At 41.6% G+C, this 25,256-nt stretch overlaps 2 long non-coding RNA genes across 2 annotated transcripts; one reads left to right on the top strand and one right to left on the bottom strand.

Annotated features, from left to right (window-relative positions):
- LOC124097684 (uncharacterized) lies at positions 1 to 23,671 on the top strand. The gene is made up of 3 exons (XR_006853313.2): positions 1 to 106; positions 9,041 to 9,128; positions 22,522 to 23,671. It is a non-coding gene; the product is annotated as an uncharacterized LOC124097684 (long non-coding RNA).
- LOC124097682 (uncharacterized) lies at positions 4,622 to 11,465 on the bottom strand. Its single transcript, XR_006853312.2, has 3 exons — positions 10,833 to 11,465; positions 10,007 to 10,078; positions 4,622 to 8,483 (listed from the first exon to the last, which is right to left on the bottom strand). It is a non-coding gene; the product is annotated as an uncharacterized LOC124097682 (long non-coding RNA).
- Positions 23,672 to 25,256: the final 1,585 nt, after the last annotated feature.

Here is a 25,256-nt window from a genome sequence, read left to right as displayed (position 1 = left end):
GGGCAGCCTGTTAACCTGCGAGTACAAACAACCATTACAGGATCCTTTCCTGGTTTGCTAGGGAACAGAAAGGCCTCCAGCATCTGCCAGGGAAGGAGAGACCTTGGTGAGTGAGGGAAACGGAAAAGAAAGAGGAAGTGGGGAGGGACTGTGGCCTCGCCGTATGGGCTTAAAATTGTTGGGGGCAAATTGAAGCTGTCAGACAGGTATTTTTGACAGGAGCAGCAGACAAAATGTTTTCTGTTTAGTAGAAAAATTGCCATGCTGTTTCACATCACTAATGAGACCTGGAAAAATATCATGACTGAAAGATATAATGGTGTTTTCTTCCCAGAAGGTGGCTTAATCAAGGTCTCATTGTGTCTGGAGCCTGAATGACTGGCCCACCACCATTCAGGACACGCAAGGCAATTTGAGAGAGCTGAGCAGGGCTGGGCTGCTATGAGCCATCTACGCCCTCTCACCTAGTCCCCTTCATGACCTGGGCCAGAGAGAGCAGAGGGCAGGGTGTGCCCAGCCAATTGGCTTTTTACAGGAATTTCAACTAAGACCTCAACCTTATTTGCCCTCGGCTCCAGCCTCCTGACTAATGAGCCCGTGCACATGGCAAAGCCTGAGTTGCTTAGCCAGCCTGGCAGACCCACCACGTACTCATCCAGGGTCAAGTTGTGCTTTGCTCTTGGTGTAGGAAGTGTAAGAATTGGAGAAATCATGTAAGAAGTCAGGAGGACGTAAATATTCCAAGAACCAGTCTCCCAGGGATTTGGCATTAGAACAAAAGTCACTTTTTTTCTTAAACCTCAATTTTTCCTCAGAGGACAGTTATCTTAAAGATGTCCATTTAGTAGACCGATCTAAGTCTGGATGAACCACTTAGGCAGTGGGGCAAAGGGCCCTTATGTAGAATGTGGGGACTGCACCAGGATGTTTGCTTTAGTTATTTTAAACGAACACAATTGTGCCAGCAGATCTCAAATTTCTAGAAAAATCACAGCATTGCAACAACAGACCTTTCCTTCCACTGTGGACCAGGAGCACCACACTCTGAAGTTGGTCTCGGAAGACAAAGAGTTGAAGTCATTTCTGATGATTTCTGATAGGCAAAATTCATTTTGACTCAGAGGAAAAAGAAATTGAAAGGTACAGAAATGACTGCCATTTTAACAATCCCTAAATTAAAATTAGCATTCCGAGGGGGGGAAAGTATTTGTTAAGATAAGTAGTTTTCATGGGGGCATTATCTCCTAAAGGTGTCCCTAGTCCCAAATAGTACTCCCACCTCTAATCCACCCTGTGTATCACACATGACTATGAACATCCTATGAACTGCTGCAATTTCCCTCATTAAAAGTCTTTGTGACCCATTTCTCTCAACCAACCCCCCACCTCACAACTGATCTCCCTTTCCCTGGATTCTCTAAGCAATAAAATGCCCTTCTTCCAGGGAACAATTTTTCTGAAAGGTTAGCATTCTCTCCTGCCCTTTACAATCTGAAATGCACCCTCTTAATTTAGCCTGCAAGGCTTGCCTGACCTTTGTCCTGTCCACTTGGCCCAGACATATCTGCTGCCACACCCCCACACGCACCCTTTGTTCCTGTTACAGACTTCTCTGAATTTTCACCCTGTCTTTATTATGGCGTCTATCTGTGCCTTTGTGCTCATGGCTTCTTAATCTAGAATGCTCTCCCTCCAAGTCCATAGAGTAAACCGAGGCTTGAAGATTCTGTATGAATCTTCACGAATAAACCACATCCTCAGCAGAGCCCATCCAGAATTCTCTCTTTCTACACACACACACACACACTCACATACCATACCCCCTGCCTCCTCCCCAGCACACAGTGATCACACCACTTACCAGTACTTACTGTTCACACCTCTGCTGCCCACACAACACTAGGAGCACTTCCTTGGGGACAGAACCCATGAGGTGCTCATCTTTGGGTTCCCAGTTCTTCACACACTGCCTGGCACTCAGTAGGTGCTTCTTATTCTAAATCCTCCAACCATCAAGGTCAGGCTTAAATTCTCCCTGTCAAGTCTTCCTTGACACTCCACAGGAAAAATGTGTCTGCTGTGTCCTGCATCGCCTGTAAATCAGTACTTCTGTCTCTCTGAACACTTGTTTTATTTTCTGGGATGTTAAAATTTTGTTCTTCTAAACTGAAATATGCTTTAGGAAAGTCAATATTTTATACTTTCTCCTTCCCCTTCACCAAGGTTTGGTTGCTCATTAATTATTTTAGTTGGTCCTTCAAGACGTCAACCTCAATTGTTTTCAAGTCTCTTAGCTTGTGTGTGTGTGTGTATGTGTGTGTGTATGTATATATATATATATATAGTTACCCAAAGACAGACTACATTGCCCCCCTGCCCCCGCCCCGCCACTCAGAGGCCTAGAGTTTCTGTAAGATGAATGTTTTATGTTTGGAAGTTGCAGGGACGCAATGGCCTAACAGGATAAAAAGTCCTGGCATCATGCCCTGGCCACCTTCCCCATTGTCGGTCCTCCTGCTTGGCCTCTTCCCAGTCTGGGCTCTGTTCTCCCTTCCCAGGGCCAAAGGATTCAGAGACAACCCCAGATTTACACATTGAAGTCCTTCTGATTTTCTTGGTGTAACTCCTGTGGTCTGGCTCTTGCTGTTCCCGTAATGCTCCATCAACAGGACCTGCAGCTCGGTAACTTACCACGGCTCAGTGAAGGGGGAAAAGGAATATAAATTGCTTCTTTCAAAGTGACTTTGGAAACACTTTTCTTTCCCCCAGTGTCACCATTTCAAAAGTTCTAAAATGCAGATCTGGAGAACAAGAAGAATGTGGAAAACACTCCCCTTGACCTTCTGCCTGACACTCTTTATCACCTGAAGAGTCTAGTTGCCTGGAGGCCTTTAGCCAGGATGGCTGTGTGCCAGTGTCCCCAGGCTGCCGTGGGAGGTGGGGGAGCTGCATTCACAATGGCCTCAGGGTTGGGACCTGCCATCAGGAAAGCAGCTGGCATCTTCACCCACACCCTCCCTTCACCTTGAAGACCCCACCTTATCATCCCTTGGCCATCTTGTCACAAACACCCCTCAAAGGTCTTGGCAGAGAGCCAAGAATTTTGTTGAAGGAAATGAGTCTGGTTTCAATGTCAGGTCCCCCAGCACCCCAGCCTGTATCCTTCAGATCCTGGGCTTGAGTGTTGTCAAGATGGGAAGCTAAATCCATGCAGCTATGCAGACTCAAGGAGTGGGAAGGTGTTAAGGACACAAGGACAAAGTCAAGGACTAGTTAGTTATCGGAGAGGTGGTTCCGGGCCAGCCTGGGAAGGACAATGTGATATCATCACTGTTAACCAAGGATGACCCAAACCAAATCCCAGATCCGAACCCCTCCAAGTATGTCTGTGGTGTGGGGTGCGGGGAGAGCCAAGCTGCTCACAGCATCTTGGAGACTGTAATAGCAAGTGTTAGAACTCAGTCTGGGGATGTCTAGGTTTGGGGCAGGAAATAAAACTTTGTATCTTAGTGAGAGAACACTGAATTATTCAAGGCAGGGTCTTGGTCCAAATCACAGAGCAGATTCATAACAAGGAATCAGGATACTTAAGTGGGCTACAGGCTGAGGGTATCTCCTCTTCTTCCTACTGAGTGCCAGGCCTGGTCCTAGACTTGGGCAGGACTAACCTTACAGATAGAGCTAGATGATCAGCACCACAAGGAAGAGAACCAATCCTACCTCACTCTCTACTCAGTAGTGCCTGGCACATAGTAGATGCTCAATGACCACTTTTTTTTTTCAATAAAGGTATTTTTTTAGTTGTTGATAGACCTTTATTTATTTATATGTGGTGTTGAGAATCGAACCCAGTGCCTCACACATGCCAGGCAAGTGTGCTACCACTGAGCCACAACCTCAGCCCTCAATGACTACTTATTTAGTGAATAATCATTGTGTAATTTTTGGGGGGACAAAATCAGGATGCCTGGCTCAGCCTCTCTCCACTAAAAGAGCAGAGTCAGTCTTGGTCCTGTAGGTTCTATTACCAGGTGTCTGTCTAGACCTGTGGTGTGAGTATGTCCCCCCACAATTCATATCTTGGAAACTCATTCTATTGCAGTGTTGGGAGTTGGGAGGTGTTTGGATCATGGCAGTGGGGCCCACATGAATAAATAATTCCTTTCTCATAGGAATGGGTTAGCTATTGGGGAGTTTGGCCTCTTTCTCTTCTGCATGTACCTGTTTGTCCTTCTTTCTGTCATGAATTGAAGTAGCATAGGGCCCTTTTTAGAAGGGAAGATGTTGGTGCCTTCCTCTTGGATATCTCAACCTCCTGAACCATGACTCAAAGTAAACTTCTTTATAAACACTCAGTCCCAAGTATTCTGTCATAGCAACAGAAAACAGACTAAGACGGAACCCATACAGCTCTAGCTTCTAGAATTTTAAAAAATATTTTTTTTAGTTGTAGTCAGACACAATATTTTTATTTATTTATTTATTTATTTATTTATTATATGGTGCTGAGGATCAAACCCAGTGCCTCCTCACACTAGCTAGGCTAATGCTCTGTCACTGAGCCACGACCCCAGCCCCTCTAGATTTGTTTTGACAAACACAAATATAGTGCTTGGCATGTGTCAGCCAATAAGGACTAATTTAATTCTCATATAACCCTCTGAGGTAGGTACTTTTATTAACTGCATAAAATAGAAAGTCAAGTAACTGACTGAGGTTATACAGTAACCAGTAAGTAACAGAGTCTGGAAATGAAGCTGGGCTTTCTGACTCTAGAGCCCATGCTCACATAGTCTAGTGCAAAAGCTAGAGGATCCACACCCACACTACCCCTGGGTGAGAATTATATAGCATTGATCTATGACCCTCTGGAAGCCATGCACCATTGCTAAGCATCCTGACAAGTCTAAGATGCTGGTGGTAGCTATCAGATGTAGGAAGGCTTTCCCCTGCCTCTGCTCATCTCTGAAACACAAACAAGACACTTGCTAGCAAAGCATTGCTTTGTAATATAGCTCCCAGGGGCCTCCTGGACTTGGCCACATGCAGTCACACAGGTCTCTGTACCCTCTCTCTCTGCTCAGCAGGGTCCCAAGGCTTGGTTTAATGCTTTGCTGTTGCTGCCCTGAAATTCCTAATACTTTTTGAAGGAGAGTTCTGGGCTTTTAATTTTGCTCTGGGTCCAGCACATTAGTCCTGCCTATGCTTCTGAGCTGTCCTTCAGATTCATTCTGATTTCCTTTCTCTGGCCCTCCCCCTCTCACCCACAGGAATCCACCTCTTAAGATCTTGGTAAATTCTTGTCATTCTTAGGTGTTAGGAGAGCATGCAGATCAACTCCAGTTCTTAAGAGTCTCTTACTCTAATCTGTTTCTCTTGAAGCTGATTAGGTATTTCTTTTCATAAGATCTGAGGACTCTGATATTCCCTCCTTCCCCCCACTTTCTCTCCATACAGACTTCACTCCTAATCTCTTAGCTCCCTGCCAATGTAAGGGTGAGATAAAGGCTATGAGGTCTGAGGCATGTTGTCAGCAAAGAGAAACCCCAGTCAAAAGAGAACACCCATTAGCCTGGATAAAAAGAGATTTAAGAGACATGTCACAAAACTCATGTGTGGATCTCATTTAGATCTTGATTCCACTAAACCAACTATAAAAAGATATTTTTTAATCAATCAGAAAATTTTGAATATAGACTGGGTATTAAATGATATTGAGGAATTTTGCTTTATTTTTTTTAGGCGTGAAAAGGTATTGTGATTATATAAGAAAATGCCCTTATTTCTTTTAGACATCATATTGAAATATTTAAGGGGTGTTATGATATTTTATCTGGGATTTGTTCTAACATGCTTTAGTTAAAAGAGAGAAAGAGAGGGTTGGGGAGAGAGAGAGACTTATAAAACAAATATGGTATTGCTGCTTGTTGAAATTGGCGATGGGATTTCTCGTACTTTCTTTGTGTATGTTTGGGAGGTTTTCATAATAAATAGTGAAAAGTGAAAGAGATGAAGAGGGACAGAGAGTGTCCAGACCACAAGGTTTCTAGAAGAGTAGAAGCAGATGTTAGGTCTCTGTGAGTGAGCTATTTTAATCAACTTTGCGGTCTCCTCCAAACATAATCTTCTTGAGTTGTTTCAGGGATGGTAGGAATAGCTTTGTAGAACCATCCCGACCGACTCTCCAGCCTGTTCTCTGTTGGGATCAGTAGCTTGTGAGGCCATGAGTCCAATAGGAGCAACTGAGGATCCAACTCATGACCTGGTCATATTAGCCTCCTTCCCTAACTTCATTGCATCTAAATCCTGTTCCTCCTCTGGACCTGGCTCAGGTGCTGCCTTCTAGATAAGGTTTTCTGTGTCCACTTGGCCAATTCCAATCCCTTTATCCTGATTTCCCACGGCACTTACAGTCCAACATCTGGCATTTCACTGTCATTTGGTATGGAGTTGTTCCTGAATCATTTTGTGTGACCCAGTCTCACTCTCCCATAAGTCGCAGTTTCCTATGCCTTCTAATCTGGGAGGTTTCTGAACGGGCCTCTACCATGCTGAGCATGCAGAGCCCCTCCGCGCATTCTTACGTTCATTCATTTTTTTCCTAAGGTACCTGCTCTATGCTAAGCTCTTGCTAAATGTCGATAACTCAGCAAGGAACAAGATAGACTCAGTCTCTGCCCTGAAACACTTTCAGATGAGGACAGACAACATTAAACAAAGAACTGCACCACAAAACAATTCAAAACACTCACTCATGGAGAGTGTTGTAACGCAGCTACCGTGGAGCTCTGACGTGCAGCACAGGAGACCTGGCCTGCTCTGGACAGTCAGGAAAGGCTCCCCTCAGGAAGTGACTTTAGGAAGGGACTTAAAGGAAATGTAATAATTAGCTTGGCAAGAAGGGGGGGGGGGGTGCAGCATTCCAAGCAGAGCAAACAGCATGGGATTGGCCCCTGGGGGAAGAACTCTGGCATGCCAGTAGAAATATAGTTTCACAGGCAAGCAGAAACCAAGGTGGAAAATAGGCCTGCTTCTTGAACTGAGAGGAATGTTGAAGTGTTTGAGTTCATTGGAAACTGGAAGCATCTGGGTTAGATTGTTGAAGGAATAGCTTTCAATTTGTTCTTGTTCTGCTTTGAAATGTACTTGATAGTAGAGGATAGGAAAGGTAGCAGAACATGACAGTCACAAGTATGGCAATATGTAAATCAATGGATGTGTAATTGATGTGATTCTGCAATCTGTATATGGGCTAAAAATGGGAGTTCATAACCCACTTGAAGCAAAGTGTGAAAGATGATATATCAAGAACTATGTAATGTTTTGAACAACCAACAATAAAAAAAAAAAATGTACTTGAAATGTAAGCAGTATTCTATTTCTTTGTCCATTGAATCTAGGCTTGGTTAAGTGACCTTCTTTGGCTAATGGGAAGATAGCAATCGTGGTACATGAAGACACTCTCACTGGTGGGACACTTTTGCCACCATGTGAACAGCCTGGTCCCGCCTGCTTGAGAATGAAAAGAGGCACCACATGTATTCATTTTCCCAGGATTCTACATGAGGCCCCAGACATGAATGAAAACATGCTAGACCATCCAGCCCCAACCAACCTAACCAGTCCAGACCAGGAAAAAAAAAAAATCCATCTAACCCATACCATCATGAACTCCAATGAATAGTTGCATTGATACAGACTGACGCTTGTGTCTCCCAAAATTCGCATGTTAAAATTCTTCCCTCCTAATCTGGTGGCATTAGGAGTTGGGGTATTTGAGAGTTAACTGGACTAGATGAAGTTATAGGGGTGGAACCCCTCACGAATGGTATTAGTGCCCTTATACAATGTGCACAAGCAGCTCATTCCTTCCCCAGTATGAGGACGCAGATCTTAGAATGTGCTGCCTTTAAAACAGAAAGCCCTCACCAGACACCAAACCTGCTAGCACCTCAATCTGAGACCACTTAGCTTCCAGAAGGGTGAGAAATAAATATTTTTTGTTTGAGTCACAACAGTTTATGGTATTTTTTGAATACAGCCCACACCAACTTTGTCATTTAGGTTGAGAAGTTTGGGGCTGGTGTGTTATGAAAGCTGATAGATCATCCTTACATTGGCACACTGTCCACTAACTCTGAGGTACGAAGCACCGTCGACACTAGGGATACCTTAATAAGTTAAAATTCAAAGGTTGTAATGCAGTGGAGAGATACCTATTAAAAGATTAGTAACACTGCAGTTCAAAATAATAAATGTAAAATAAGTTTCATTGATAACATACTATGAGAATCAGGAGGACAGAGGGATCCCCAAGGCAGAGACTGGGAATCTCCAGTTCAGGAGCTGGATCTTCAACTTGATCTTGAAGAGCACTGACTTAATCTTAGGTAACTGGAGAGAAGCAGAGGCAGGATCCCCAAGAAGAGTGCAAACATGCTCAGGAAACTGGTGGGCAGCCTGGTTTGGCCAAAGCATAATGACTAAGAAAGAGAGCAATGGGAGGTAAAGTTGGAATGGAGTCAGGTGAGGCAATTGAGAGCTGGAGACCTGGTATTAGAATTTAGCAAATAAAAATACAGATACTCAGTAATATTTGGGGCATATTTATACTAAAAAATTTGTTGTTGTTTATCTGAGATTAAAATTTAGCTGTAAATTCTGCTTTGTTTGCTTGTTTTTATTTAATCTGGCAACTCTAGCTAGAGTCACAAACTCAAATGACTACAAAGGCCAGGAGAATTTTTTAAATGAGCAATGAGGACAGCACAGTGTATTAGTTTCCAATTGCTGCTATCACAAATCAGCACAAATTTAGCAGTTGGAAGCAACACACATTTATTATCGCACATTCTTGAGGTCAAAAATTCACAATGCAGCATCAGAACTGTGTTCTTTTTGGCTCTGCCCTCATGAATGAATTAATGCTGTATCATGGGAGTAGTTTCATTGTAACAAGAGTGAGTTTCTGACCAAAGAGTGAGTTCTGTGTCTCTCTTTGTCTCTTTTGGGCATTTACACATTTTTTTTTTCTTACCAGGTGATACTCTTCATCATGGAATGATGCAGCAAGAAGTCCCTTGTCAGATTTGTACCCCTTGACTTTGGACTTTCCTGCCTCCAGAACTGTAAGAAACAAGTCTCTGTTCTTTATAAATTAGCCAGTCTTAGGGATTCTGTTATCTCACAGAAAATGAGTGAAGACAGCCACATCACACCAGTCCCTGCTTCACTGCCACCAACTTCATGAAATGTGGTCACATCTTTTCTGACTCTGGCCCTCCTGCCTCCTCCTAATTAAGACCCTTCTGATTATACTGGGTCCAGTTGGATCATTTAGAAAAATCTCCCCATACCCAAATCCTTAATTTAAATCACATCTGCAAAATCTCTTTTGTTATTACATAAGGCAACATATTCACCAGTGCTAGGAGTCAGGCATGGACATCTTGGGGAGGGGACATTACTTAGTCAAGATGGGGATAAAAGAAGGAAACTGGGATTGGACAGATAAACTAAGAGAACTTCAACATCTGCCAACTTTTATTTCTTTACTTTAAAAAACCTGTCTGAGACAAATGTGTCAAATTGTATTTTTCAGATTATGGATGGTAGGTATAGTTATATTTTCCCTGTACTGTTCTCTATTAAGTTTTGTTTTTCAAAATTACAAAAACGAAAAATAGGGTTAAAAGGGATTTTTTTTTTGTTCTTATTTTATACCTGTGGAAGGTGTCATATGTCACTGTGTGAATCTATAAGGGAAGAATCAGTCTTTCTTTTTAAGAAAGAAAACAGGACCTTGATTTCACATATGAAGGGACCTTAGAAAACAGCTGGGACAGTGGTTGTTAAATTGCTGGAAAAGCCATGGCTTAGGGCAGTTCTTCAAGGTGTGCTGAAGCTCAGTCCAGGGTCTAGAAACTCTTCTGTCTTAGTCCAGTTGCTGCTGCTATAACAGAATACCCCAGGCGAGGTAAATCATAAACAATAGAAGTTTATTTACCTTAGGTTCTGGATGCTGGGAAGTCCAAGATCAAGGGGCTGCATCTTGCTGTGTGAGATGAGGGTCTTCTTGCTGCATCATAACATGTGAAAGGGAAAGTGAGCATATATGAGGCAGAAAGAGAGGGCCAGAGGGGGCCAAATTTATTAACAACCCCCTCTATCAACTTGCATCCACAAACACATTTCCTGATAATGACATTAATCCATTCACAAGGGCCCTTAATCACCTCTTAAAGGTCCCACCCCTTCATACCATCACAGTGGCAGCTGATGAGTCCTGGAGAGGATATTCAAACCATAGCATCCTCCTCTTACCCAGCCTTATCACTCCCACCCTTCCCTCAATCAAAGCACCTCTGCTTTTACCTGTTTTTTTTTTTATGTGAGCTCCACATAAGATGATGTTATTTAAAGCAATCTTCTGTCATTTAAATACATAGAAACACACACTTTTCAAACTGCTAATCTATCTAAGCTTCATCACTGTGTGATAAAGGAATCCGAATTAAGACAGATGAAGTGACTTGCCTAATATTGAGATAACATAAAAGGTGTTGTTATTGCTTAGTAAATATCTTTTCTTGGGGGTTGGAGGCCAGGCTGTTGTTAACCCACAGAGGAAAGCCTTAAGATCTTCCAGTAACTGGAATTGTTTTCTCTGAACACGTTTCCTGAAGTCAAGGCAGGGGTGTGGAGATGAGGAAGGAGGGGGGTGTTTCTTGAGAAGGAGCGGGCCTTTGTTCATCCTCCTGCCTCCGATGAATAAAGAAACTGCTGGAAAAAAAGGACTGTTAGGAAGAGGAGGATAGATAACAAATCTTTACCTTTTAAAAAAATAGTTTTAAAAATACTGATTCCTCAGAGCTCGGGTGAACAGAGGTAGGTTTTCCCCTTGGTGTCCTTTTACTCTCTCTTGTTTTTGTGAAAGCGTACGTTTTCCTAATTCTGTTCCTTGAGTCTGCTTTTTGTCTGTCTGTCTTTTGTTTTACTTTTGTGTTTATTTATTTGAAGTGAAAGGACAGGACTGGGAGTCATCTCTCTTCAGGCCTATGTGGCTCTATCCCAGAGGAGATTCTCTTTGCCAAGTGTGGAGTGAGCATTGTATAGACGTTTGGAGGATCCGTCAACACAGGAGAGCAACCCCAGATCCTTGGGGCCTCAAAGCAGAGGGAGGAATGAGCCAATCCCAAAACATCCACTTGGCCATGTGCCGTGCTAGGTGACCTTTAGTGAGCTGTGGAGAGCCAGCATTCACTTCTGGAGACTGTCAGTCTGAAGGTATTGAAAATTTTTTCATTGGCACCTGACAAACGACTTGATTTCTAAGTGAAGAGGTGCACTAAGATGTTGCCCTCAACATCTTAGGACTAGTCCTTTGTTGCAGGCATTTGTAGACTATTGTGTTTCCTGTTGGTGGCCTGCTCAACTTCTATTTCTCCTTTCTTCCTTGCAAACAGAATTCCAATTTTGTTCATCTATTTTTTTTCTTTTGAGGCTCAAAGATGACCCCATCCCCAGTTCCAAAGGTAAGTATTGATCAATCTAATCAGCCAATTATGGTATTTCCACTCTCCTTGCCAAGGAACGGTTATGTAACACAGCTCTGGCCAATGGGGCATGAAGAAAAGTATTTGGAGTTGGCAGAGCATCTGGGAAAGAGTCACAGAAAGGGATGGTCTTTCTCTTGAGTACTGTGTCTAGATGAAATTCCTGTAGCCATTGTACTATTAGCCTGAGAATGAATGTCAACACACTGCGAAGATAGAACCCAAACTCCTGAGATGATCTCCTGGAGCTTTTGAGACACCTGTGGACTAGTATGTGATACAATGATTTCTTATTGTTCAAAGTATTAACTTGAGGGTTCTCTTTCTTGCATCAGAAATCATCCTGATATCTCTACATTAGTTCGTTTACTCTCACTGCTGTCCAGGTGGTATCTATTTTCTTTTTATAGGTTAAGAAATGCATTTAAGTTAATACAGTTAGTAAGCAGTAGATCCCAAATTCAATCCAGTTCTCTGTTCAAGGACATGGGACCCACCTCTTCCCCTGAGTGCAAGGGCAGAATTTTGTTCACCAGTGTCTACTAAGTGCCTGTCACGTACTACATAGTAGCCATTGAATGAATTAGCCCAATCCCAGCTTTATTTTATTACCTTATACCTTTAATTTAGAAATATCAGTTAACTTCTATTTCCAGAAAAAAGATCAGCTTTGCATTGCTGTCTTCAAAATACCTAACAAGAGCTGCTCGCGGTGGCGCATGCCTGTAATCCCAGCGGCTCCAGAGGCTGAGGCAGGAGGATCGCAAGTTCAAAGCCAGCCTCAGCAAAAGCAAGGTGCTAAGCAACTCAGTGAGACCCTGTCTCTAAATAAAATACAAAATAGGGCTGGGGATGTGGCTCAGTGGTCGAATGCCCCTGAGTTCAATCCTGGTACCTTCCCCAAGGAAGATGAAGACATCCAGGACATACCGCCAGTGACCCACCTCCTCCATCCATGCCCCCTCCTGCCTACACTTACCACCTACTCAGTCCATTCAAACTAGAATGAATTGACTAGTTACAGCTCTCATTATCTAATCATTTTATCTTTGATTATTCCTGCATTAACACAGAAGCTTTGGGAAGACACCTCAGATTCAAACCAAAACAACCAGATATCCTGAAAAAATCCTGTCACTATCAAGTTCCTAAAAGTACTTGAAAATAAAATTTAGGCTTTTAAAATGCATTGCAGTAGCACTGTAATCCCAGTGATTGGGAGTCCGAGACAGAAGGATTACAAGTGTGAGGCCAGCTTCAGCAACTTAGTGAGGCCCTAAGCAACTTATCAAGGTCCTGTATCAAAATAAAAAGCCAAAAGGGCTGGGGATGTGGCTCAGTGGCTAAGTGCCCCAGGGTTCTAGCCCCAGTACCAAACAATAAAACGAAATAAAATGTATTGCTGAGCTGGTGTGTGTTTTTGTGTTTGCATGCATACCCACACAACTAAAAAGCAAGCAAGCAAACAAAAAACCTTAAGTAATAGCACTGATTCAGAGAGATAAGTGAATGCTAAAGCCAGGGATACCCTGAGGAGGAATCTGTCCATTGCTGGTGACCACAGGGCCCACTGAAGTGATAGATAAGATTGGACAGATAAGATGTGTACCCAAAAAGGCAATCCTCAATTCAGGTTTGGGGTCCAAATTCATTGTACTTGCATATTTTTGAAAAACCTCCAGTTAAGAACTTTATTAAAATTGCTCTCAGGTATATAACATTTTGGATGCCTATAGGGAGCAAATATAAATCTCTCTGGATGTACACACCATCCTCAGTCCTCAAAAACTCCAACAGGTAAAGAGCTGATGAATATTATAGGGAAGAAAAACCTTTTCCTGAACCCTCTTTTGATTGGTAGCTAAGGCCTACAAATTAAACCAACAAAAGCCAGATTAACCACAGAAAACAACAGAGTTTATTTATCTGTGCTACACACACATTAGAACTCGGTGAGGAGTAACTCAAAAGGAGAAATTAAAATTTGGGGCTTATCTAACATGTTAGCAGGTGCATAGAAGGGGAAGAAGGTGTCCACAAAAAACAACTGACTATTTGGAAAGATAAATAGATTTTTAGGAGAACAAAAGGAGATAAGAAAGCCTGTGATGATGTTTATCTATGTAGTTATGTGCGGTCCTCCTGTCTTGTCAACCTAAATTACACAGTAGAGAGACTGACTCCAGAGCCAAGAGTTTTTTTGGGAAGAGCAGAGCATTGCAATGGGATCCACATGCTTTGGTGGATCATGGGCACATATAAAGAGATTGGGGCAAAGGAGATGCTTTTAAAGACGAGACAGGGGGAGGGATGGAGGCAGGGAGGGGAAGGAAGGAAGAAATCCATGTAAGCTGTTTTGAAAGCCAAACCATTGGAGTTGAATGAGCCCGTTGGTGGAATAGCTTTGTTAGGCAAGTGTCGTTGTACAAGTGCCTATTTGTAATACTTGGGTTTTGAGGAAATCCGTTGCATGGTTCTTATCATATGCATACATGCATGAAAGCATCCTGGCTTCATTTAGTTAGAATTTGACATTGGTGACTCCATTTTGATATTGCTAATTTCCACAGTCCCCTCCAAGGGCATTAAACTACTACTAGAGTTTGGGGTAGGTTTGATTCTCCTTTCTGGGGGTAGATGTGCCTTGAAGAGGAACTTATAGCAACCTTATTTCTCAGAAGTGGCTGTTTTTAGTAGGATAAAGGAAACTTCAAGAAGGCTTGCTTCTTGACTCTGTTAAATCTTACATTTATTCTTCAGCTTGAACTAAGCTTTATATCAACTCTAGGGTTCTGTGTGGTTTCCCACACTATAAAGTCACAGTGGTTGTAAACAAACCATAAAATTCATTAAAACAAAGCACTATGAGTGAAAGTCAGCAGAAACAATAAACAGAAACATCACTTTGCAAATATTTCAGATATCAGAATTATAAGACCAGAATATAAATGAAATACATTTAGTATCTGTGGAATGAGGAAAGAAGTCTTAGGAGCAGGAAAAAAAAAGGGTGAGAAAATTAAGGTCTTGAACTTGTATCTTTCTTGAGAGGTACAGTTAACATATATTAGTTATTAAAATAATACAACAGTATATAGGAGTCATAAAGATTCTAGCAATGCAAAATGTAAGGAAATTTGAATTTGTAAATTTGAAAGTTATTGGATGATTCTAGTAGAAAAATATGAAGTCTTTAGAGCACACCTTTTAGGATTATGTGATTCTAAACTTTCATTGCCTTTTATCTCTTTTATAGCTCTGTAAATAGTAGAGAACTGATAGCAATGCAAAAAGATTCTTGTCTATAAATGTGCAAATGAGTTTTGTTCAGTGAAGGGGCAATAAACCTTTTTCCCACCTTAGAAAAAAGTTTTGCATTCATTTCAGTATTTCTGATCTGTAAATGTGTCTTTTGTATTCCCTTGAAATCATTTTAATATTGTTAAGACAGACCATTTCATATGAAGATGCCTCCATACTTGGGTCCTTCCATAAAGATGAACTTCAACCTCACTTAGTATGTAACTGAAAGTCTAATTTAGGTATATATGTATATACATATTAATGCTAGGGATTGAACCCAGCTGATGCTAGGCATCAGCTCTACCACTGAACTACACCCCCAGCCCCTAGAGTATACTTTTGTAACAAGCAGCAGAATCTCAACCAATCACAACAGCCAAGCTTCAGTCAATCACAGGAAGCAGACAGATCAGACCACATTCAAATAAGGCATATGTTGAGTTGTAACCCATCCAGCTGTCACTGTACCTCACTTCCTATTTCTGACCACAAAATGTTACTTGACCATGTTGCAGGTCAGAGTTCTCTGAACCTGTTCTGGTTCTGAGGACCGCTCCTTTCATCATTCTTTGCTCAGTTAAAGTCTGTAAAATGTCGTTTGTTTCAAGTTTTTCTGTTAACAACATGTACCTAATCCTTTCATTAATAACATGCTTTAAAAATCCTTAGCATATGCTCATTTTGTATCTGTAAGAGTCACAGTTTTACCTTTTTTTAAAGTTTGTCCTTTAATAATAGTATAAAGAATAATAAAAATAAACTGAAGAGTAGAAAGACTCCTTTATCCTCAAACCTTGGGTAACCCCTAAGGATCTGGTATTCCTGGCAGCCAAGTGATCAATGAGAGGTCACTGGGAACTCCTGCTATGTTCAGAGTGTGCTGCCCTCCTCCTGAACAGACTCTATGGGTTTTCCAAGCCGCTGCTCTCAAGGTTGGCAGTATGTCCAGCTCTCTTTGGTGCAGGAATGCCTGGGTTCAAGTCATGATTCGCCACTCAAATCTGAGAGACTTGGGCAAGTCATTCAAACCTTCTCTGTTTCAATGTTCTCATCTATAAAAATGAGGGGAATAATGCAACCTACTTCAAGGGGTTCATGGAAAGATTAAATGAGTAACATATATAAATCCCTTGGGACTAGTACCTGGCCTATTGGTAAAGGAAAGTTTTAGCCAAAGCTATTATTTTTCCTCCTAATTCTAATACCTACTATTAGAATCGACACTGATACATGAAATCACACAGTCTGCGTGATCTAGATGTAACTCCAGCAGAGATGATATTTGGTTATTTCTAAATATTCCTAGAGTTGGTGGCCAGCCCCACTGGGTATAAATGGGGGTAGCCCAGTGAAGGAGGCCATTCACAAACTGATCTGTGGTGTCTTGAAGCCAAATAAGGATGACCTTTGCCTTATTTATAGGTTCAAATTCTTCTAAGGATGAACGACTACCTGCTGTTTTAGCAAAAGAAAAATACCCTGAGGACACCCCAGGCTGGAGCTGCCTGTGAACAGCATCCCTCTTTGAGGTGCCTTCACAAAGCACCTTTCACATCTCCAGTGTGTACTTCTTGAAATACCCTGCATAGTGCCCAGCACATAGTAGGTGCCTAATACATTTGAAACACAACTTTGAACCCACCAGGAAAATCACTTATGAAAAAGATAGCTATCATTCTTATGTTTCTTTAAAGAGCATTTTCGTACACCTATTTCTTTAACTGTCACAATTTATTTGGTTATGAGGCAGGAAGGAAAAAAAATCTTATTACATTTTTCCAGGAAACAAAAATAAATAAGCTGAGGACCAGGGCACTTGAGTAAATGGCCCGAGGTTGGTACAGTTAATAAGTGGAAGGTTTGTGTCTCGAATTCAGATTTCAGATTCCAAATCCCAGAAGCTTCCCTTGCCTGGGAAAGGAGCTGGGAAACTGTTAGTTCCTCTCTTCCCACCACCCCAGGCAGGCTAATCATGGACAGAGCCATCTTCTAGAGGATGGTAGCAGAGCTATCCTTCTGTAAGTAAGTCTCATTGCCAGAGCTATGACAAGCCACTCTACAGAGTTGATAACCATGGCAGATGAGCCTCTTGGTGCTTGGTACTGTGCCAGAAGCTAGGGATGTGAAGAGAAATAAGACAGGTGCAGGGGTGTTGGTGCACTCCTGGAAAATGGTAAGGAAGCAACTATGGCCAGAATTCAGGCAAAATGTCAACGAGAACTCAAAAATAAGGGAAGTTATAGTGTGAATAACATAAGAGACAATTGCAAAGAAAGCTATATTTGACTTCCAAGCCTATCTGCCTCCTCCCATTCTCCGTGTCCTTGTTAGAATGTCTTATGGCTAGAAAGATCTTAGAACACCTGGTTGTATCTTGAAAGAGGTGACACCAAGTATAGAGGGGAGATTTTCCCTTAAAGGGCTTCCTTCTTACCGGGATAGATGCAGGACTGCTGCGGGGTATTTGAGGATGGGGTATGGGAAATTAGGAGGGGAGAATCATGGTTTCTCATCTCGGTAGATGACCCTCAGAGCCTCTTTTGACATGGCCTTTGTATCATACTCTGTGTGTGAATCTGTGCATTTAATGCTGAGAATTGGATCATTCCATCATAAGACTGTAAATCAGAGAGTGAGTGGAGGGAGATGTCAGAGACTCTCTTGGCAGGATGAGAGGGAACACCACCACTGCCACTCCCTCCAATCACAGAGTTCATCTCCCTTTTCCAAAGGGTCCAGCCTAGGTGGTATCTTTTTGTTCCACTGGCAGGCAGGGAATACATCTTAAGTTAAGGCTCCTAACTACTTGAAATGAAAAGGAATTCATTTTTCAGTAAAGAAGACACGTAGGGACCCCTCTCCACTGCCTATCTCTTCCCACCCAGTTTCTCCACTACTGACATCTCTGGGCTAGACCAATACTTAGGGATCTGCCCACCAAAGTCCTGGCAGCTGTTCCTCCTGCAGAAAATTCAGTTCCATACAATGTCAGCTGCATGGCTAGACAGCTCATGGCTGCCAGAACTCTACCTCCCCTCTTCTCAGAGGGCCAAAGGGTTGAATGAAGTGAGCACTCCTTCTTGACCACATCGACTGACCACTAGGCACTGCTGAGCCTAACTTCATCCTTATCTCAAACTTAAAGAAAGCTATAATGATCTCTGCTATACAGATGGGGAAACTGAGGATCAGAGAGAGACCAGGGCCTCCCCCAGTTAACATAGCCAGCAAGCAATGGGGCCAAAGTTCAATGCTAAAGCCCATGCCTTTCCCACCACGTTGTTCGGCCTCCGAGTGTTTTTGGCACCACAAGGATAAGGATTTAGTATTCTGATACACCAGTGCCAGTGGAGGCAGGGGACAATTGGGACTTGTTTGCAACCCCTCCCCCTCTTGGGAAAATAAGTCGGCTTGTCCCCCAGGGTTTCCCATTCCGTGTAAGGCTGGGCCCTTGTATTTTAACAAACTCTCCTAGTGATTTCTGAGGTGAGATCCTGGTGAAGGGCAAGGGCCGAGGAGCCATTCAGTCATGCTGTGTGCTCCATTGGATTACTGAGTGCCAACCCTCCAAGCACTTTGTGCTCTCGCTTTATTTAATCCTCCTGAAAACCCTTTTGGGTTAAATGACTTTTATATTCAGTTTTAAAATGAGGAGTTTGAGAAAAATTTCAGTAAACTTTCCAAGATGCCACAGCTGGAAGCCCACAGACCAGGGCCTTAACACTGGCCATACAGCACCAGAGATGGCAGGCTTAGCTGCATTAGCCCTGCTTCATTTTAACAGTCTTGTGGAGAAAGTGACTTTTCTCTGGTAAAATAAATTATCTCGTAGGAATAACTCACTAAGACTGAGGTTGATAGGATGTTTTGAGACAAACAAAAAATTTGACATTTCCCTCCTCTCCCATCCCAAATCAGAAGACACAGGTAAGCCAACACCTATGTGGATAGGCACTCACCTGCTCCCCGCACTCCTGACATTCATCTGTTACTTCTTTACTATCTGAGTCTCCTATTACTCCCAGACCCCGTAGACTTTTGCTGCCCAGAGTCCCCCAGAAATAGTGGGTGTGTTAAAATGAATCACAAAGAGAAAGATTAAGAAACAACCCCTTTACTGGGAAGCACTGATACGGTTTTAGATTTCAAAATTTCCCTGAAAATAGATCATTCAGTCATGCAGATAATAATACATTATCTGAAAACACCAAATACTTGTGCACACTTTAAGCAAAAAAGTTCATGCATACTCTGAAGTATTTGGAGATGTTGTGAGAATGTGCTAATAGAGCCCAGGGTTTAAAAATCAGATGTTGAAAGTCCATCTGACGTGGGTGCTGAGCACCTACTCCACTAATTTCAAGCTATGTATCCTTGGGCAAGTTCATGGCCTCTCTGTACCTTGATTTCCTCCTCTACAAAAGGAGAATGATACAATACCTGCCTCATGGAGAGTCTTTGAGGACCAAGTGAGGAAATCACTTAGCTCCTCCTTCTGTGGCTCTGGAGGGAAACAGTAACCCTCTGGGGAGAAATGGGCCCCCTTTCTCTTCTCTGCTTTCCTCCCTCCTCCTGGCAATGACCTACCTCCTTCCCTCCCACACAAGGACACCTGATTCAGTGCAGTCTTTTCCTCCTTCAAGGCATCTAGCCCAAAGGATTTGCCTCCCCTCCTTGTACGTGGGGAGTTATGTTCTTGGCTTTGAGACAGATTTCTTAAATTGTCTTCCGCAGTTGCAAATGACTCAGCCGTTGCTTAGGGATTTAATTAACCAGCAATAGGAGCCTTGAAAGATACAAGCCTCTGAAGACTTTCTCCCTTCCTGGGTTGGCTGTGAGCAGGGTAAGAATGGAATAAGTCACCTTCTAGAACTAGATAATCCACTATGGAAGCCACTGGCCATGTGTAGTAGCTACTGAGCACTTGCAATATGGCTGTCCAAAATAAGATGTGCCATAAGCATAAAATATTCGCAGATTTTGAGAATTTATATGAGAAAGTAAATATCTCAATAATTTTTAATGCTTATTATAAAAATAATATTTTTGATATATTGATTTTACTTTTTTAAATGTAGCTATTAGACCATTTAAAATTATTAAATGATGGTTGGTGCTGTTCTAGAATATTAGCAATTTAATGATTTAATAACATGCCAACACATTTTGAAAGTGATTTTTAACATGTATCTATGTTTTAGTCCGTCTTGTGTTGCTATAACAGAATATGTGAGATGGTGTAGTTTATAAAGAAGAGAAATTTATTTTCTCACAGTTCTGAAGGCTGGAAAAGCCCAAGATCAAAGTGCTGGCATTGGTGAGGTTCTTCCTGCTGCATTCTCCAGGAAGGGAAAGAGAGGCAAAGAGAGAGGGGTGTGGGGTCGGAGAGAGAAAGATGAATTCACTTCCACAAGCTCTTTTTATAAGGACATTAATCCATTCATGAGGACAGAACCCTCATGACCTAAACATCTTGCTTAAGGTCCCATTTCACCACACTGTTGCACGGGAGATCAAGTTTCCAATACTTGAGTTTCTGGGGGACACATTCAAACTATAGTAATCTACTTTTATCTTTATGAAACAGATATTGTTACAAACAATTTTTGGATGAGGCCCATTGATTCAGAGTTTGAACTACCAGTGAACTTCTGTGGCTGGAGCAGATGGAAGCCGGGAAATAATGAGAGGGAAGAACACTGACTTGGGAAAGCAAGAAACCTGGTTCTCAGCCTTGGTCCCTCACTAAATTGCTGTGTGACCTTGGGCACACAGCTGGACCTCAGATTCTTAACTTAAAAAAAATGGAGACGCTAGCTGGATAATAATTTAAGAGTGGGAGATGAGTAGCCTGGGGAACAAATAGAGCCACAGATTTGTTTGTTGTTATGTGTTTTGGCCACCATTATGTTTTTTAAAATTTTTATTTGTTTGCTTATTTAATCACGTACTTTCAGGGTGGAGACTGTGGCTTCTATTACTTTCCACATCTCTGGACTCTCTCTTCACCATTTCACACTCTTAGCATTAACCAGCCTCAAAAGACTGGAGGCATTTGAGTTTGCAATCCTTGGCTTCGAATTTTAAGTTCCAGGGAGATGCTAATGCCGACCATTCTTAATAGTGGCATAGGAAGAGGTCCTAAGTGGTGGTCACCAATGTGTTCCAGGACACATTTTAGTTTCTCCTGCTTAATCCTCTTTTTGTAAGATTTTGAATTTCCAACAAAAACAGCACCATATTCTCCTATAGCAACACAGAATATTAAACTAAAGGGAAACTTACAGATGAGAAAACCAACAGAAACAAGGTATATAGTGCTTTTATACTTGTATATGTCAGTGATTGTTTATCACTATCTTGAAAAATAAAATTTTAAAATAAGATAAAATACAATTGTTCTTTATTCTGTCTTATTATTTACTTGCAGTTTCTTGGCATGAAAACATTTTCACATCCAGGTAGATTTTTTTAAATAAAAATTCAATGAGATGACTGGTTAGAAAAAGAAAACAGAATTCCCCTTTCCTTGTGATTACATATAAAACTTGCAACAAAAAATAGGTAAATGTAACCCAAGCAATGAAAGCAAATAGCTAAAAGATTTTAAAGCACTGAGAGAAGTCCTTTTTGCAGGGATAATAGCAATTTGGATGTGAGCTACTGCTTTTGCATATTAAATACAAGTCTTTGTCTCCTCCACCTCAATAGTGAGAGAAAGCAAAATCTGATTTGATGGGGAAAAAGGAGAAGACCATAAATAAAGGGGTGCGTTGTTTCCATGGGGGACAATCTTCCTAGTGGCATTCTGCCCAGAAGCCCTTTCTTCTTGGCTAGACCACAAGGCCAGGATAAATTGAGTAACTAGATGAATGGTTGAGACTAGAGAGGCTTGGTAGTGACTACGAAGTTGATCAACACCCTCAGGGCCCAGACTTGAGCTCAGGTGCTGTGAGGTCAGTGTTGTGGTTGCATAAATCCACTCATGGAAACTCCAACAGTGATTGCTCTCCAGAGAAACTCAAGGTCACTACTAAAGGAGACCCTCCGAAATGAGCGATGAGCAAGTCACAGGCACCCTGGAGATATCTAAAAATATAATCACTGCTGAGCACTAGTCCCATAACAGAAGTCTAAACTAACCTGGAGACAGGAGTAACTCCTTGCAATTTTCCCAGACACAGTGCACATCACAACCATGACCTCTACCCCAGGAAGCCCATGCCCAAAAAGGTGAAAAGAAAATCTGTTTGTCATCTATAGAAATATAGAAAGGCAAATGCTGTGTAGGTCACCCTAGGGATTTGGGGAGAGTTGGCAAAATGGCAAAATCCAATTCAACCAAGTGAAATTCAGGAGATGAAGAAAATGAATAGTGAAATGGTTTGGCAGATACAGGTTTTCCCAACTTGCTACGATTATTTCTTCCTCTACTTATATATTTACTTTCTAGCAAATCTACTTCCTCTACTTATAGATTTCCTTCAGAAATATACTCATCTTTCAAGGTGGACAAAGAATCCTGCATCTCCCAAGATGCTTTCTCTAATTCTCCAGCTACAGGAAGGCTGCTTTCCCTATCTGTATCATTCATTTGCTGATATGCTTAACTGTGGCCTTGAACTGATTGTTAATGCATTTGTATGTGCACCTTGCTTTCCAGACTAGGCTACAGGAGCTTCCCACGCAGAGCTGGATGTGTCACTGTGGCTCAATGAGCTGAACAGAGAGTCATCAAGAAGAGCTGAGGAGAGCAGCCTCTTTGGGAGCCATGACCCTGGGCCTCTCTGCTTCCTCTTCCCAGCATGCCCTGAGACTCCACTCATGACTCCTTCCTGGCTCCCTCCTTGTCCAGACTGGAACACCATTGGGCCCACTTGCTTCTCTCCTCACCAGAGGGTTGAGAGAACCCAAGAGATGTCTATCTTTGTATACAAGAATTTTTATCAGAGAAGAGAATGCATTATTAGTCATCTATGGGTGTTTATAATAGAAATTACCATTATCTAAACTACTAGGATTTCCTTTGGGGTAAAAAAAAGTCTTTTACTGTGGAATAGAGCTGAACCTTAATGAAGGAGGAGGATGAAGAGAAGGAGGAGAAGGAAAGAGGAGAACAGTTTTCCACAGCCTCTCTCTGGGTATGGTTACTAGGCATCTAAGGACTTTTGCCCTTTTTGGGGAAAAACAAAACAAAACAAAACAGATTTTTAAAAAAATATTACTTACAAAATCCACAAGTTAAATGCAGTTGGATCCACAAAACAAGCATTAAATATAAAAATACAGTCTATATCCAACTATACATTTAAAATGGGTAAGATGGTAAATTTTATGGTATATATCTTTTACCACAACTAAAAAAATTTCTTTTAAATACAATCTGTGCATGATACCAAGCATTAAAATAAGGGTAGCAAGTTGAAAATGAAAAATGCAAGAGCACAAATTTATGATGGAAGGGGGGCTAAGCTCTCTCCATCTACCTGAAGGGTGAATGTAGTCAGTAACTATGATATGCTATGTTGGATAAGGAATAAAATAACCATCAAAATGATTCATAGAACAAAAGTAGGCATTCATTTAGAAGTTAAAATTGTACTTGGAATTCAAATAGAAGTGAATGTATAACTAAGTGCTATGTTTACTAGATGTCTGCTTTTATTTATATATTCTCTGCCTCTGAAAAAGAATACGAGGGTGGAACTATAATAATATTATATAGCTAAATATGCAACTCCATCCTTTCCCCTAAGTTAAAAGTCAGAACATGCCAAGGACAGAAAATTCCAGTCAGACAAAGGAGGTAAGGAACAAAGGAAGGAAATGGTCAACTGTAGCTGGCTCTCTGACGGGCACATCTGCAGAGAAAGTAAAACACTGGAGCAGATCCTTCCTGCTCTTTCTAAAATCTTCCCCATTGTTTGTTGCAGTATTTCTCCAGACTATCATACTTTTTATAAAAAGTTCCTACTTTTTATAAAAGTAGGAACTCATGAACTACATCATCATAATGATGATGATAGCTAGTGTTTGCTGATACTTACATGCTTTTTAAGTTCATTTTCTGTTGCTATAACAAAATACCAGGGATTGGGAAATTTATAAAGAACAGACATTTATTTAGCTCATTGTTCTGAAAGCCGGGAAGTTCAAGAGCATCAGTGTGATATCTGGTGATATCACAGATATCTGTGATATCTTCTTACTGCTTCATAACCTAAGAGAGGGCATCAAAGAGTCAGACAAAGCAAGCATGCCAGCTTGGGTTTGAATTTCCTCTTCTTCTACAGTCCCTAACACCCTTATGGGGACCCAACTCTCATGACCTCATCCAATCCTTACTACCTTCCAAAGTCCCCACCTCCAAATATTATTAATATATGCCTTTGGGAATTCACTTTTCAATACCTGAACTTTTGGGGAATGCATTCAAATTATAGCAAGCTCCAATACTATTCTCAGCACTTCATATTGCCACATTTAATCTTCAGAACAACCTGCAAGGCTGGCATTGTTAATAACCCTCATCTTAAGGAGAGAAAACAGCAACACAGACAGGCATAGAGTAAATTGTTCAGGGTCACAGAGTTAGTAAGAGACAAAGTTAGGATTCAAATCAAGTTTGTTTGACTCCAAATTCTGGGGGCCTTCACCACTATTATGGACGGAATATTTGTGTCTTCCCCTCCCCCCCACAAATTCATAAATTGAAGCTCTAATCCCAGGAGTGATGGATGATATTTGGAGTTGGGGCCATTGGAAGGTAATTAGGGTTAGATGATTTCCTGAAGGTGGGGCTCTCTTAATGAGATTAGTGCCCTTTAAGAAAAGAGTTCTCCCCACCCCTGCACGTGCACTCAATGAAAAGGAAATTTGAGCACACAGCAGAATGACAGACACCTATAAGCCCAGAGAATAGGATGCAGATTGAAACGTACCTTCCTGCACCTTGACCTCAGACTTCTCAGCCTCCGGAACTGTGAGGCCACTCAGCTTATGGAATTTTGCTGTGGCAGCCCAAGCGGACTGTGGCCTTGAACCACTAGACCACCATAGTCGAAGGGAATATTTAGGTTGCAATAAATGCTGACCAGTGTGATCATTTATTCTGAGATCACATATATGACATTTAATGAGATACAATCACTAATTGGTAAGTGTTGTCCCTCCCTTAAAGCTCCCACTGTGTGCGGGCCTTCAGTGTTTCACCCACCATATTTGTGTGGACACACAATTTCTAAAGGCAAAGGAGAAAGAAAAAAGATAAGTGTGATCAATATCTTTTTAAAAATGAAATCATTTTTAGAAGCATTTTAGATTTACAGAAAATTGCAAAGCTAATAAGAACAGAGAGTTCTCATGTACTTACACCTAGTTTCCCCTATTATTAACGTG

The sequence above is a fragment of the Marmota monax genome, unplaced genomic scaffold (assembly GCF_021218885.2).
Source record: "Marmota monax isolate L192 unplaced genomic scaffold, Marmota_monax_Labrador192_F-V1.1 WCK01_AAM20220418_F8-fsc00105, whole genome shotgun sequence".
NCBI lineage: Eukaryota > Metazoa > Chordata > Mammalia > Rodentia > Sciuridae > Marmota > Marmota monax.
Note: the sequence above shows the minus strand (reverse complement) of the source record. Positions and strands in the feature narration are given on the sequence as shown.